Source organism: Falco biarmicus, chromosome 13, assembly GCF_023638135.1.
Source record: "Falco biarmicus isolate bFalBia1 chromosome 13, bFalBia1.pri, whole genome shotgun sequence".
Classification (NCBI taxonomy): domain Eukaryota; kingdom Metazoa; phylum Chordata; class Aves; order Falconiformes; family Falconidae; genus Falco; species Falco biarmicus.
Window position 1 is genome coordinate 16,489,007 of NC_079300.1, and position 17,172 is coordinate 16,506,178.

At 37.2% G+C, this 17,172-nt stretch overlaps 1 long non-coding RNA gene across 1 annotated transcript in view; it reads right to left on the minus strand.

Annotated features, from left to right (window-relative positions):
- LOC130158240 (uncharacterized) overlaps positions 1-17,172 on the minus strand; it is a 376,714-nt gene that overhangs the window by 67,584 nt on the left and 291,958 nt on the right. The window contains exons 7-9 of the long non-coding RNA XR_008825220.1: positions 16,662-16,926; positions 9,291-9,429; positions 2,600-2,728 (exon numbers count right to left, since the gene is read on the minus strand). This is a non-coding gene — a long non-coding RNA (uncharacterized LOC130158240). The remainder of the gene's footprint in view (positions 1-2,599; positions 2,729-9,290; positions 9,430-16,661; positions 16,927-17,172) is intronic.

Sequence of the window (17,172 nt, forward strand, 5' to 3'; positions counted from 1 at the left end):
TCCCTGAGGATGAAGTGTACCGATGTAAATTTACTGTGATAGAGCCACACTGCTGCTGATTGTTGCAGAACTACCACTGAGTAGTAAATGCTTCACTGCTCTGTTACCCGGGGGGCTGAGCATTAACTACACTATTGAACAGCAAATGCTTATCATCCCTTATAATTCAGACTATATAAATCACTGAAGAGAGACAATGTGCCTGCAGGGAACTCACATGGTCTATAAAAATGTGAAAATCTGAACTATATTTAGCTGACAGAGCTATACTTAAAAAAAGGAAAGTATTCAAAAGATAATCTTAGACATAAACTCATCTTCATTTCAATCTACTAAAGCTTTGGTGGAGTTTAATCTTTTCTGCAAACAATTTTTTTTTTTTTTTAAGTATTAAGAAATAAAAGCTATTACTCTGCATTCTTTCTCCTCCAACCATTCATGCAGCATATATAATGACCTCTTTTAAGCTCATCCTTAAAGCAAAGCAAAACAGCAGTATTTTTTCTTCACTGAGCAAAAGCATCTCTGCTTAAAAAAAATTCCCACCTAATAGAAAGTTTAAAATATCCTGGTTGCAAAACATGTATCCACTGAAGGTAGAAGACAGAGTTCCCTTTTGTTTAAAGACATAGTTCTTCAAATATAGGGCTTACGTAAGGTTCATTGCACTGAGAGAAGGAAGGCCAGTTAAAACATTCCTCCAAGGAACTGTACTGCAACTGAGGACATAAACTTTCATTCCTGGATAAGCAAACACTTAATCTGAAGTGGACACAAGTAGTTCCACTACTGTCAATAAATTACTTATGTCTGTGAAGTTCAATATACATGAACATTTGAAGCATCAGAGGACTTTATAACAAGCTGGTGCTGCGTATTCCTTAATGTATACATAAAATCTGTTTGTTCTTTTGGCCTCAACCACACAGTAACCTCTGGGTGAGCCTCACCAGTCCTCTGTAATTATCATGGAGCGATTATGCAATTTACTGCAGAGCTGAGGCCTTCAATACTATTCTGCATTAGAAAACAAAACCATCCCCAAATGTCTATCAGTAGAGAAATAAAACATGGTAACCTTAAATACACAAATGCAATTACACAAAAAGACAAAGAACAAAACCAGATGAGAAGAGCCTCAGGGGAAAACTGGTGTGGGACTTTCTGAGCTCTCCATGTAGCGTTCAGAGAGCTGATGAAAGAGATGTTTGAAAGCAGAGTTGGAAAATTATCAGAAGCAATCAATGTTTCAAAAGGGTCAGAATAAAAATCAAATAAGAATACTAAAGCTTATTTTATTAACCCATGGATACCTTAGCAGTTTCCCACTAACTTGTAACTTTTATGAAGATGTTTTCTAATGAAACAAAGAATATTTTTATTTTTTAATTTTATAAAAGATGATGTCATCAATGATTTATGTTTGGTGTGTTGTCGTCCCCGTCCCCGTCCCCCCCCCCCCCCCCCCGAGAAAGTATCTCTAAATTATTAGCACGGGTCTCCTACCTTGTGAGCCTGAACTAACCAACAATAATGAGGGATTTTAAACACAAATATAATTAAGCAATACAAATATGTTTGAAACACTAAAGGAAAACTATGAAGTATAGTTTAAAAACTGGTTCAGATGAAGTTAGACAATCAGAAAAGGGTTCTCCTGACACAAAAAGCTACGTACATATAAGATTACTTTGTAAGAATGTAGCAAATAATGCCAACATCTTTAGATGCACTGTGAGGCCACCTCATTAAGAAGAATGGAGATAAAAGTCTTTATATATTCATAATGTGGCTTGAAGGTGTTGCTTTGCACTGTCTTCAGATGAAAAGCAGATAATTAACTCTAAATAAAATTGAGGAAGCTCAGAGAACACCAATAAAATCTTCAAAGGTCTGGTCTTCAAAGGCAACCATTTCATACAGCCAGTGGCTTTATATCCTGTGGGCTATTATATGTTCATCAGGATGTCAATAGTGAGAAGAGAGCAGAATATACCAAGAAATTGTAGCTAAAAAATGCTTAATTTGGGATGAATGGCAGAAAATTAATGCAGTAGAGCAGTAGTTTAATATGCTGGCAAAATGAACATTTACAAGTAATCCTCCAAGATGTACACCAGCTGCAGAATTCCAGATGAATTTAAGATGTTAGTCCCGCAGGACTACTCAAGTGAAAATGAGCTCATGCTTCAGTATTTTCAGATCAGAGCCATATGCTGTACACTAGCACATTCACAGTATTAGTACATTGCAGTAAATTTCTTAGAACATTATTGAATTTAATTTCAAATGCCCACAGTCAGCAAACTTCTGTCATTTCCCTTTGGAGATAACTCTGCAACCTGGATCAGCCCTACACAATTTTATTCTGATACTAATCTGAAAGTATCTTGGTCATTTGCATAAACATTGGACACCCCTAACTTTAGGTGCCTGGAAAAAATCTGGTGACGAATAAGCTCATTGATTTAAAAAAATTTCTCCTGATGCTACTCATTAGTTGGTGCAAACTGCTGCAGTGCCACCAAGGGAAATGGAAGGGTGACATTTCACAGCAAGGAGAATCTGCTGCGTAGCCTATGGCATTAAGTGTGAGTACCGGCATAAGCGTGGCTCAGCTGTAAGCAGTTCGTTCCTCTTCTGGTATATCGTGAAGCCTTATGCATTATAATCAGAGCTTTTAGTTTGTATACTCCTAAACATTTTTAGCTTCCCGCTGAAAAAATATCTGTAAATGGAAAAAAAAAAAATAAATTAAATAGGTCTCTTAAAAATTAATCTCAATTGCATTATATTTGAGACCCACTATTACACTCCATGCTCATTATGTCTGACCTAAAAAGGATATTAAAAATCTCATTATTTTGTTGTTGGCTTTTCTACTTAATTATTACCACAACAGCCAGGTAATCATTATGCCAGCTACTCAAGACTGAGATGTAAATAGCTCATGTAGGAGTTAATAATCAGATAATAATAGAAAACACCGGTTCTGTATAATTAAGTCAAATGACAAGATTTATACTGGAGCAATCCTATGTCCAGAATGAAACATATTATGATATTACTCTTTCCAAATAGTCCTACACTGTGCAAGCATACTATATCTGGAGGTTGCTTAAACTCTAAAATTTTTGGCATTCATGAAATTTTAATTACATGGAGACATTTTGTTTCAAATTTGCAGTGATCTATTTGCCATTAATGTTGGGTACCATTAATTAAATTTCCTTTTTCAATAACTCATACTTCGAAGAATCAGAGAATGAAGTTGGACGGGACCTACGGAGGTCTTCTTGTCCAACTACCCTGCTTAAGCAGGGCCACACTTATTGATTGTCTCCAGAAACTCCATCACCTCTGCATCATAATATTCCTGTAGGAGCATGGCGAATTACTAATATGACCAAAGGCAAAATTGTCATAGATTTTCTAAAAATTATCTATAACATAGAGACTTTCTTGTATTAACTTATAATTAGAAGGAAGTGTTGCCATTCTTAATATTTAATAGTTGTGTAAGCACCAGCAGTGCTAGATGTAAACCAAAATAAGGCATCACCAGATCACATGCAAATTTAAAACAGTAAAAAGGATAGTTTTCTCAGGCTATAACCATCCAAGGAACAGCTAACCATTTTCAGTCTAATACTAAAAGAACTTACATTGCTGCCTCTATTAATTCAAAACTTTCTTTTTCAACTATAGGAAAATAAATGGTAAAATGCAAGAAACATTTCCTAGCTATAAAGTTTCTTTTATCTGATGGATTACATGAAAGTAGTTCTGGAAGCTACTAACAGATTTGCATTTTTGCTGAGGGCCAGATGTGATTCCACATTTCTAAGTTTGACTTATAACTTACTTCTTGAGTAGTCCTACTGTCTGAAATGAATTTTGGGAAAGGGTTGGGTTTTTATTTGCATGACTTCTTAACATGGCAATAAATTTTAAAATATTTTTGAGATTTACTTTTCCTCGCACTTTGTCTTCCTTTGCTTTTTCTTTCTTTCTTTTCTTTCATGTGCATTTCCCTAAACCAATTTGCTCTTAGCATTTTGGTATGACTGTGCAGGCCTGAAGGTGTAGGGGCAGAAGTGTAGGGGTAGGAGAGACCACCTTCCTGAGGGGAGGATTACCTCTAGCTGTTACTTACTTAACCACTCTTCCAACTTTCCTATAAGGCTCTGCCTTAGGAACCTATTTAGCCAGGATAGGGTTGCAAAATGAGTAAGATGCAGAATTCAGGGAGGAAATTTCATGAAAATCCAAGGAAAGACAGTTTAAATTGCGCTTTAGGGCTTGCTATCCTCCCAGCATGCACAGTTCATTCTACCTGTATATTTGTTACAGCTGTGGTTGCCAGTGACATTAGGTTGGGACGATCTCCAGAAGCACATTTCAGGTGATAAGGTAGAATGCCTTGAGGAAAGAAAAGCAGAGATCAATGTTCACTGTAGGTGAGGGATGAAGACCCTCAGAGTGTCTAAGGGAATATAAGGGGTATGATATTTTTCCCTGGCGCTTGTTGCACTGCCAGGTTACCAAGTATTTATAAGTTGGATAGTCAGTATTGCTGGAGATATGTGGTTAAAAGAAGTTGCATCCAGATTCTAATGCATGCTTAAGTTATTAAAGTCAGCCTTCTACCTGGCACTGAGGTGAAAAATTCAGTTGTATAACACAGCACCTCAGCAATGAATGTCAGAAATTGTCCATGAGGACCTATGCTTCATGACCTAAGGTTTTTTAGCAGTTTTAAAAACTTATCTCCTTCTTATACTGTACATTTTTCACCGTTTCCCCTTACTTCACTAATGCCAGCTTGATTGAAAAGGGCAAGGGGAAAAGCAAGCATTCTGCAGGGTAAATGGGAAGAGAAACAGACAGTAGCTTTTCTTAAAATGTCACTGCTCATAAGGAGCTTGTGACAGCCCAGCATTATATAAGGCTGACTTTTAAAAAGGTGTTGTTAAATATACACAGGTTTCTCTGATATTTTTAGCTTGGTTTTTTAATCACCTCCACACTGCATTTTTAAACATATTTTGAACTGCTACTTGTTAAAATTCTTTGTCATGTTTTCTAGCCACTGGAGCAATGCTGTCCTGAATCAAGACAAAGTAGGAACTTTGTGGCTGTCAAATGAAGGTACTGGTATCTGACAGAACCAGTTATTGGTTTAGCAAAAAATGCCGTAGCTCTCTCTGCATGATCTGACTCGTTACAAGAACCCACTGTGATGGGATTTGGGGTGCATGGCTGTATATGTTGTTATAGTGCCTTTTAGTTTATTTGCATATATAGTTTGATTGGATTATCCCTTGGGTCAGCACTCTTAGGTTCTGACCCCAGTTGCAACTGTCCTTGAAGACATTACATTTGATGTGAATGTGGTCCCGGCTTTAAACCAACACTGGTTTATTCTAGATTTTTAATGTGAGAAACTGATACTCAATAAATTTAGGGACACATTAATTAGAACTAAAACATACATATGTATTGATACATAGCTTTTGATGATACATGGTACATAATAGCTTTTGTGGTATTCAGTCTAAAAATTGTAGAGAGGCTCTACATCATGGCTTTTCTGAGGTTGTCCCCTTTATACACATTTTGAACTAGTTAAGACTGTTTAGAAATTTTAAGACCACGAAGACTTAATGTAAACTCAATTATATAAAGTGTCATTAAAGCAATTTATGGCTCACTATAAAGTTTCAAAAGAAAATACTTTTCAAATTTGTTTCACCTATAATGTAACTAAAATGTAACTGATCCATGCAGAAAACAGTACATAATAATCTTAGGAATCTTCCTACTTTAAATGGATGGCAACTAAATAAATATTTAGCATAATCAGCCATTTAACACCTTCCTCTGGGCTGCATCTCTCTGGGGTCAACTCCTTGGCCTGTTCTGGGTCACTGTGATCTCCTACTAGCAGAGAAATATATAGGGAGAGTTAAGGCTAGGGTTTCTTAGTGCAACACCAAAAGGGTGAGAGGAAGGAGGAAGGATGGATTCTGGAATGGGAAAATCTGGGGGGTCCATCCTTGCCTACACTGCTGTGGTATTGAAGGTTTCCACCCTCCCTTTAAAAACTCAGCTAATTCTCATGTTTGGGTTAGGGCTTGTGTCTGTAAGTTAGAGGAGAAGACATCCAGCGAGGCTTATTCTTGGAATTGTTAGCCAGGGAAAGCTGAGGGTCAAACCTGCATTAAATTCATGTTCTTCTCTGCAACCGCAACAGAGGTAGGAGCCTGCAGCCTCCTGTCAGCCTGGTGCTCTGGCAGAGCTGGATAATGCATGAAAAGCCAATCCATATTTCTAGAGAGGAGAGCTCACAGCTGTGACAAAGTGGCAGCAGAGAGGAGTGTCTCTTCCCAAGCAACATTGCTATTCCCATGCCAAAAATATGTGATGATGCCTAAGGTTATGGTTACAAATGGTGGTGAGTAATTCAGGAAACACAGCAATGTTTCTGGACTGCCTGGCAATGGTGAGGCAGGGATTTTCAGCTACACTGTATGGCTACAGCACCTTATTTTGCTTTTTGGAAGAGTTTGGTGTTGTTGCTTCAGGCCCAGCATATGGCCAGCCTGGGCCTTGGGCACAGCTCAGGGCTGAGCAGCCCGGGATGAGGTGGCCATTTCTCTGGAATGGATTTAGGAGAGAAAATAAAGGAAATCTTGGGGGCTCAAGGTTTCACAGCACTGCCTCAAGTCTCTTTTTCTGGGTGTAGTGAGCTGAAATATTTATTAAGGTTTAGATTTGACATAGTTTGAGCTGAAATATTTATTAAGGTTTAGATTTGAGATAGTGTAAGGCTGGGAAGAGATGGCAACGTTACATCAGCAGCTTTCTCCTTGTGTCTTCAGGCTGGGAAATTAAAAGAATGAGACAATTCTAGCAGTAAGCACTGAAAATGCTCTTGGGCTTTTCATTCCTGTGCTTTGTTCATCATTACCTTCTCCAGCACTGGCAGAAGCCCTGTCCTAATTGTAAATCTAAATCAGCTGAATATCGATCCCCGGGAGGTCTGATTATATTTGTCTGAAATAATAGAGATGAGTAGCTGACTCTAAAGACAACTCTAAACTTCCTTATCTAACAATTTAGATCTCAGATTAATGAGCTCTTAAGTAATTGGGTCAGGCATAAATAGTGTTGTTTGCAGAGACAAGAATACATTAGTCTGTAAAGGTCATATGTTAGTATTACGGAGAAGTGTTACAATATTTATATCCCAGTTTTGAGGATCAATTGGTTGTAGTCAGATTGTACCTGTTCTTTTTAAAGATATTCAAACTAAAGACTGCTCAGGAGGTTTCTTCCATGTAGTCCACAACGCAGACCAAATACTTATGTTCAAGGCAGAAAAATTTTGTGTAAGTTGTCACACTACTGACAGTAGTTTCTTTAGAGGGAATTTGGATGAAGTGTATCTCCTGTGAAGAGCTGCAAACAACAGTATTGATTTCTGGATGTTTACTTCAGGAAGGAAGAAAAGACTCTTGGTGTTGGAGGTCCAAGGGATTATTACAGACAAGGGAAAAAAACCCCAGGATCTGTTTGTTCAGTAATGGTCTGATAAGGGATAAAATGTTCTCTACAGACCTGGGTGCACCTTAGAGATATGTAGGGACCTCTGCATTGTATCCCATTACATTACTGCTGCCTTTCGTTTCTCAGCCCTTACAGGAACTCTTTTTGTACCATGCTGAGGAATAAATTATTTCTTTTGGGACTTCTCTTCTGCCTTGTCTGACTGAACCTAGTGCCCCAACGGTCTTTGGGAAGTATAAAGTACAGTAAACCTAGAAGGATGTGATTTTACAACCTTCTTTGCCTGAGCTTGTCATGGGAATATAGGAAATGCCAGCACTGTGACACTGTGAATTGAAACTGCTTGCTCTGTTTGTACATGTTCTTCACTTTAGTCTCTTCCTGAGCTCCTCTGCCAGGCCATTAGAGAATGAGAATTGAAGTGGTTTTCTAGGCCATTAAATTAGAAATAAACTGCACAGTATACTGCTGTCTTCAGCAGATTGCTGGAGGACTTAAACATTGTTGCAGTCCTTATTTAATCTATGCAAACAAAAAAACCTTAGTGTAAAATGCAATTAAAATACAAGAACTTATCCCAAGAATCTTAATTTAAACCCAATCCTGCACTGTCCTAAACAGTCCAGAACAATTTACACCTTAAAGTTTCATATAAAAAGTTTCAGGTTTTGAGTTGGGATAACAAGGGATAACAAGGTACGGCAGGAAAACACCCAGAAATCCAATGAAAAAGAACTGAGATACTAAAACAGACCAGTCTTAAAAATGTCAGATGAAAGAACGGGTAGTTAAATCTAAGCAAATGCCTCATCGATAATTTAATTATTTCTAACTAATTTTCCCTATTTATAAACTGTACATGAATTGACTGGGAAATTCTTAAATGTAATCCTTATTTAGACTATATATGAATAGATTTCTGCAAAGTCCATACGCATTACAAACTGCAAGGAAATTTTAACCAGAAAGTTCTGGGTGAGGTGATTGGGTCAGTGGATGACTTCAGTAAGACTACTTAAATAATATAAAAAGAATAAATTTTAAATTAAAGAAATTTAAAATTTCCATTTCCATATCAAAATAGCTGCACATTCAATATTGTTTGGAATATTTCCAATAGAATCTAAACACCTCTTGAATTATTACAGAACAGAACGTTGATAACAAAAAAGGACTAGATAAATTAAAGCATTAAACTCATATTCAAAACCAGAAATTTCTGCCCAAATGATAATATAACTAAAATACAGAAAGTGTCTTTATTCAAGTAGTTTAACTTCTGGAAAATGTAGTTTTGGGTTGATCAAATCTTATGAGTTTTCAATAGACTTCTGTGACCAAGTCTACCAAAAAGCTGGGGAAATGGGTTATCTAAGCAATTAAATTTCTATCTAAAACCAATCAAAACAATAATGACAAAGAAATGAGTAAAGAAGATAAATCCAAAATAATGAAATGCCAAAATAACACAAAAACCCATTTCAACTAAGTGAACTCTGTTCAGCTTCACTTTGCAGACAGAATGAACATGTGCTCAGTTTGGGATAACAACTTATTTTTATGATTAGATGCTTCCAATTATTAGGAGAAGGAAATATTACAATTCTGCCATACATACAGCAACAAAATACGTATTTGTTGTTAGCTGCACATACTACTGTAACAAACCCAGGAAGGGTCAACATATTGTGAGTTAATGAGAGGATGACACCACTTACTTGCTTAAGCTAGACATCCCTGAAGGAGGATTGAACCAGGATAGAAGTTACTGTATTTTATTGTTTAATCTCAGATCTTCTCTCAAATCCTGTTTCATCTTGTCTTCTCTTTATCTGTTCTTCCAAAAAAAACCCCACCCTAAAAAATCCACAGACAAAGCACAAACAAAACTTTGTAAACTGCTTTCTGGCAAAAGTTAGGACATGACTGAGATTTCAATATAATTAAACCCCAAAATTAAATCTGCAAAAGCAGTATCGCAAGGGACAAGTTCCTTTTTTTTAAAAATAAGATTCTGCAGTTACATTTGTAAGATTTGCACACTCTGTGGAAATATATTGTGTTAAAGAAAGACGCAAACGCTATCACTTGTTTTTGTTCTCTCTTGGTCATTCTTATTATCTGCTTCTGCTTGATAGAATTGTACTAGTAAAATGGTTATTGTAAGATAACAGCCACAAGCCAAAGCATCGATATCAATGTTAATGCATTATGGTTATCAGAGAGTTTTGGAAAAGAGCGGTCCTAATATAAATTGATCAATGTAATTTATTTGCTAGTTTTCCTTAGGGAACTAATGCAGTCAGCTTTCTTGCATTTCAGAGACTGCAGTGGTCCATGTCATTAAGAAACAATCATACCAAATGTCTTCAAACACTTCCTCTGTGTTCAAACAGACAGCTGCAAACAGCATCACCTCATTTGCAGTGAATCTCTCCTGGAGGAACTTTTGCTGTCTTTGTTCACCTAGCCTTCTGTGGCAACATGCCCTTTCAAGTCTACCTAGCAGATTACTGTTTTGTTGAGTTTGTTTTGTTTTTTTCATTCTTCCTGGAGTATTTTTGCACAGAGATTCCCTAACAGAGAGCAAGTGATAAGCAGTGGACTGCAACGAGAGCTAGGAATTCTGTGGCAAAATGGACACTAGGACACAACAAGTTAGATCCTGTCAGGTTGAGAGGAGGTTCAAGATACTTTTATTTATTCCCTGCAGCGATGGAGCCCTGATTTCTAAGCTGGTAAGTGCACAGTGGCAGTATTATTTTACATTCCCATCATCAGGACATAGACTGGCCATAAAATGGAAAATATTCAGCCAAAAAGGAAAGCAGTCAAAATGGTGCTTGGATAACATCAGTAAGACCATAATATAACGGGTGATACACTGGCCAGGGCAAGTGAGCAGGCCAGCAAGAGATCAATGCAGAGCAGTAGCTTTTTATTAAAAAAAGCGAGTTGTACATAGTGTGATGGTGAACGTTGAGGACTGTTTTCTGTTATGCCCTACGACCACTCAAATCCAAGGATCTTTCATGATAGCAATATAAACCCGCGTGTTACAAAATTATGTTTTAATATCAGTGTTGTTTTTCCTTTGCATAAGCAACAGATTTCAGGTTTAGAAGTGTTTTTGAATCACTTGTAGTTTTAATAATTATTTAGTTATCAATTAAATTTCCAGGCTGAACATAGTTATATGTTTTATATTACTGGAGAAGTCAGTAATTTTCCTGAGAAATCTGTGCAAAATTTAGTTAGTTTTCCAGACATGCATTAATTAAAATTTTAGAAAAAAAGCTGTTCTCCCAATTGTATGGAGTTTCTTTTGAAACTGCCTGGCCAGATTTCATTCAAATGATGTTCTGACATGCTGAAGATTACTAGCTGAAACATAATAAGATGGTCTGAGCTTTTAACTGAATCTGCAGAAATATTTAAGTGCTAGAGCTTGTTCCTACTTCTCACTTGAGGAACTTCAGTGCTTTCATCCTGGAGTCACCCCTGCATTTTTTTGCTCTCCTTAATTAATTCTCTTGTCAATATTGTTTATTTGGTGAATGGAGCAAATAAGACACCAAAGATGCCTTGCCAGGAAATTGCTCTTTCTGAAGCTATAGCTATAATTTCACACTGCAATAAATGTGCACATAGTCAGTATGGGTGAGGGGGGCTGAGGGAAGCCCAAAACATTCATCACCATGTGATGCTGGCTGCTAGCTAGAAACACAGAAAATGCTGCCTGTAACCTCCAGGGAGTTAGTCCATCATGAAAAGAGACAGGTGCAGCGTCGGCAATACAAGAATAATAAGTAGAACAACTTACACTGTCACTTTGCAAAGTAGAAATACAGGAGAAGTCTTATAGATGCTGGTGAGGCAGGGGAGGGTGAATAGATAGTCATTACCTCAGGAGGAAAATGATAAACCGTGTTCCTATTCAGAAGATGTGCCTTTGCTTATCAAATTTATCTGCATTTGCAGTAAACTATGAGAACTAAATACATTAGTTACTCAATGTCAAAACAGGCTTTTCCAACATGAAAAATATGTTTGGTTATTCTGATAAGAGCATAGATGCTTTTTATTTAACCTTAGCTTTCTCTACTTCAGTTTTAATGATAAATTGCTATTTATGTGAAGTGTTTTCCAGCTAAGCTCTTATCACAACATTGCTAGGGAATACTATAGCATGAATCTCCATATTCCTTGCAGGAGTGCTGTCCTCAGGTACTCTGTGTCATTCAGTGTGACTAGAAAAGACAATTAACTTTCATTCAATATCACTAGGGTCTTTAACATATCCCTTGTGACAATCTTCATAGACCCTTTGCATTCAAGGACAAAATCCAGGGATGAGTTTCAAAGCAGTGGGTGCAATTTTTCTTTTTTCTTTTTTTGGGGGGTTAATGGAAAGAGAAAACTCTATTTTGAGGGTTCACCACAGAGAGCAGACATTTATTTACTATGGACAGTACAGACTCCCATGGCACCTAGTATTCAGGATCCATATTTTCTAGTTTAATTTCAGTCTATCCCTGCCTTTTGCTTCTCAATTTCATGAATTGAAATAAAAGTACATACAAAGGGTCAGAGTAAGTCAAGTCTTCTGCAAGTTAGTAGAATTTGCACTATGCAACATCTCAGCCTCTTTGCCTCCCACTCAAAGGTGTCTTCCTTGTGCATACACAGTTTATGAGATGCACCAGCAAATAAGCAAAGAAGTCTTTCTATGTTGATGCCTCTTACCAGTCTCTGAATATGAACAGTCTCAATCATGTCTTGTTCTCTCCTATAAGCTTGCCTATCTCATTTGTAATATACCAGGAGCTGTACTACTGTGGTATGTGACGCTCTGAAAGCTTTTCGTGCTATTATTTTCTTGGCTCAGTTAATGCAAGCACAATTGATTCGCTAGGCTCCAAAAAAATCTCTATTGTTGCAGCAACTCAAACTAGTATTTAAGTAGAACCTTTTCAGCAGAAAATCAGAACTAGAGAGCAAAGTATTATGATTCACTTATTAATGTAAAAAAGTATAAACCTTGTATGCATGACAGCAATCCTATACTTACAGGTACATTAACAAGTTAACACACCATTCAATTTCAAATGTCTATAATTCCATGAACTTCTGAAAACAAAATATATCTTCCTCCTCCTATGATGTGCCATTTGTACACTACCCAGTCAATAATTTTTTTATAGCATGGAGGAAAAAATATGCCAGCAAGCCACTAATTTGTTTTATAGTCTTCAACAATTTTGATTTTTGGCAGAGAAATAACATTTAGATAGTTAAATCTATTAACAAATTTATGTAATGCTTTTAGGAAGTAAATCTTGGTACACTGGCAAACACTTTAATCACTTGTACACTTTATGCTCTTACTAAATTCCTCAGACTGGGGATACATAAGCAATGTGATCCTAATGATCTGTGTCCTGTAATAAGGTAATTGAGCCTAGAACATATTCCTGCAACAGTGATCTCAAATGCCCTGATATAAATCCTATAATAACTAACACTTAATCTTGCCATAAGCTCTGTTCAAACAAATCCACCCCACCTTAATAAGGCTCTGCAAGGAGTGACAGCTTTTCTTCCTTTTCCCTTGCTCACTTTCCCCTCACATAGAGACTCCTGCACACTTTAGTGGACTTTAGGGTTGGGCCTAAAAATGGAAGTCTGACTAAATGAAATATACTGAATTAGTTCAACCAGTTATCAGTGAAGAAATGGTGACTTATTGGTATTAACAAACCAAATCAGGTGGAGCATTAATGAAGACAGTGCAGACCTCTAAAAAAAAAAAAGTTTTGCAGGATGAAAGATAACCAAGAACATTGGGTAACTGCTGAAGCTTAAGTAGAATAAAATAGATTTCTTTTATATTATTTTCTCAGTGTGAAGTGGCCTATATTTTCAATTAATCTTTTTTTAAAAAAGAAAAAAGAAAAACTACAAAAAAAAAAACACCTTAGTAAGTGTACTGTGGAAAAAAACCCCCACACTTCTAATTAGGATGTCATATTATTTTTGTATCTAGATTTTAACTGCACTCACTTGATATACTCATTAACATTGTTTTCATTACAATCAAGCTTCTTACTATTTTCTAACTGCATTAGACTCTGTATTCAAGGAAAGGGAAAAAAATGAGTCCTGAATAAAATTCTGGCACCAGGCATCCCTTGAATCTGAATTGAACTCTATTTCTTTTGATAGACAGAAATAGACATTAAGTGAGTATTATGCAGTTCTGAAAGCTTGCACACACAGACAGGGCCAGCCGATGGCCACTTCCCCTAAACCCCTGTGCGTCTCTGCAGTAGCCCCATTAGGATGCTCTTTCCCAGTTGCACGCTGGCTCCTGCTGCCCACCACAGCTCACCAGGACTCCGCAGCTGCCCCCGGCACAGTCCTTGGCCCATTTCTGTCTCCAGCCGGGGTGCTTCCCACATTCCCCTGCCTGCGGTCTCAGGACCCACCTCCCTCTGCAGAGCGACACAGTCAGCCATCCGCAGCCACTGCTCAGCCCGCTGCCCTGCGGCCACCCGTGCAGGGTATGCACGAGAACTGCAGCAGGGCACCTCGCCCACCGACCCTGAAATGAAGAAGTATCAACCGGGGCAGAGAGAGGGATTTACAGAATTCCTGGACATGTCCCTCCACGTGTGTGGGGACCTCACCATTCCTGCTGCGCTGGTCAGCTCTGGAGGCATTTCTGCTCTTAACAGTCAATCTGTTTCTTGTTAGTAGTGCCCCTATACTTCCTACCCCACATCCCAGTTTCCATGCAAAAAAATCATGCCACACAGTTCAATTTAAGACATTCAGGATCATACTGTGGCATTGGTTCCAATTCCTTTTGGAGTCAATGCCTTTCCAGAGGCTTCAGAGGCATGCATGCTACTTTGTTTTTCACAAGACGGTGTAATATGCTTTTACTGAGAGAGATATGTACAAACTCCTATTACCTTCAAACATAATGTGGGTTTAGGTATATTTTCCAGAAACGGTCCCATGGCCATTGCTATAACGGTGACCACTGAAACAAGTCAAAGGAAGCTTGATAGAACTCCATGTAAGACCACAGTCCAGCAAAGTAGTTAAAAAAACCCCAAGCATGACATTTCCCCACATCACTTCAATTTTTACAAATAAGCAAATGCCAAACTGCTTAGTGTAGTAAGTCCTGTGTAGGTGCACAGTACATAATAACTACCTCTTTGGGGTCAGTTTGTTAAAGTTCTTACATTTTTAGAACATCCAACTATCCTATGGAAATGTATAAAAGATATTTTTTAAGATATAACAAAAACCTGTTAATTAATTTCATTAACTTTTGTATTAGCTTAGTTTCACTTCACTGAAACAAGTCTTTATTCTCCATTTCTAAAGAAACTTAAAAATAAGTAATGGGGAAAAAAATGAATATAAAGTAAACCTACCTGGAGCAATTACAAATAGTCTTTGGATCACAAGTCTTTACTACAATAATTAAAAACATCAAGTATTTTTTTCCTCAAGAATTCCTTTACTTCCAGCACTTTGGGTACTTATTAGTACCTTTGCAATACTTTGTGCTGTTTTGTCATGTTAACCCATCTGACCCACTGAGGAAGGTTCAGTTTAACTATTCACTGAGCTGAATTCCTGCTAATAAGTTGGATTAGTATAAAAATATTTTAATGAGCATCATTTCAACATCTGGTAGCGTAAAACTAGCATTTTCTTCCTGACAAAATTATATTCATTCTTATTTCTTACCCTTGCAATAAAACACACTATTATTACTTATTTCTGTTCACTTACAAGGCAAAATACAAAAAAGCAATTTTAGTAATGTATTTTCCCTTTCTCATAAACAGTTTATGTTTTATTTAAACAGGATCCAAAATTGCCACACACTAGGCATATACTATAAGAATCTGACACAAATGAAATATTAAAGTTGAAAGCTTTAAAAATTTCTTATATAGTGGAGTCATTAGTTTTTTCCGTAACTTTAGGGAAATTCAGATGAAGAGTGAGATTTTTATCCTCTGACTCTTCATAAAATACCAGAAAAGCATTCCCCAGCAACAATGACGTTTCAACATTGTAACATTCTTCTAAGAATAGGAGATAAGACTATTACGCACACACAAGACATTTCAGGCATTCTTAATAATTAAGAATGGTTCTGATCTGCCCTCTGCCTGATGGTCTTTCACTTTTCACCAAAACACAGGTATGTTGCTGCTTGGAAGATCTTTTTGGTCAGAAAAATTGACCCTTGAGAAGATTCCATTTCTAAGAGCTTTTCTGTTGGTTGAACAGATACAAACAACGCATGGGAAGCATGCTCTTTATTTTGCCCCCTTTTTACTATCAGTTTGGTTAGAACAGTCTCCGTACCCACATCAACAGTCACAAAATTTGTAAGGTAATTCTTACCAATGGGAACTCAGGTTACTAAATTCTTAGCCAGATTGCACTCTGCCAAATTAAAATAGGTACAAGCTTTTTAAAAATTATTTATTTATTTTTTCTTTTACGTGCCTGGGGTACTCTTCAGAATCTTAGAATACAACTTGACTTTGCTGTATGTGCTCTGTGTCTTACACAATCAGAGCTATTGGACTGCAGCTCAAAAGGTCAAGGCAACTTGTGGTTATCAGAAGTTTTAACTGGTACAACACGTGTACTGGAAGCTCCCTGTTGTATGTCACCACCACTGTGTGCCTTTTCTCTTCTCTTGATTTTTATATTAGATCACATCACAACTGTAGTGTTTCCTATCTGTAGGTCATAGCAATTTTCACTAGCTGAAACCTCAATAGCCTGGCCACACAGCAGTGCTAGCGGGCACTGGTCAACTCCATATTGCAAGGAGGTCAAACGACTTTTTAGTACTTCTTATCCAGCAGGATTGAAAGGATTTATAATCCATCCTATTTGGAACACATTACTGGAAAGAAAGGGATAGTGGTATTTCCCTTAACTTCCAAAACCTGTAGAAAAGCTTTTACAGAAAACGCATATAAGCAGTTTTTTAATAAATTTTAGAGAAAAGAGATTTATAAGTAAGGATTTGAGTCACTTACTTGTAATGGCAATACACTGAAATCCAGCAGAGTTGTTCTTCACTGCAAACTTGCTGACCATAGCAATGTTGACTTAAGCAAACCACCAAATCCCTTAATTGAGGGAATGTCCTTCACAAATAATAGAGAAGGTTTTAAAGATGATTCACAACAGCAGTGCGATGACATTGTCACTCCCCAGAGAGTTTTATCTCCAAAATCACCCATCATCTGTGCCATTAGTGCATGCCTAAGATCTTTGGCAACCTCATGCATCTCTGGCTAGCTGTGAATCAGAAGACCACATTAAGATTAATCGTTACCAAAAGCCCAGGATACAGTGCAACACAGTAAGTTTAAGAACACATTTAACCAAATTTATCTCAATGTTAAAATTGTCAAAAGACATAAATAAATCTGGTTCTGTGTATTTATAACACTTTCTTGTTGAACCCAGTATCATTTTCCTACTACAAATGGCACACAGCACTCTTTCAGTTTAGTTTCTGCTTTTACATCTTCCAGTGAAAAA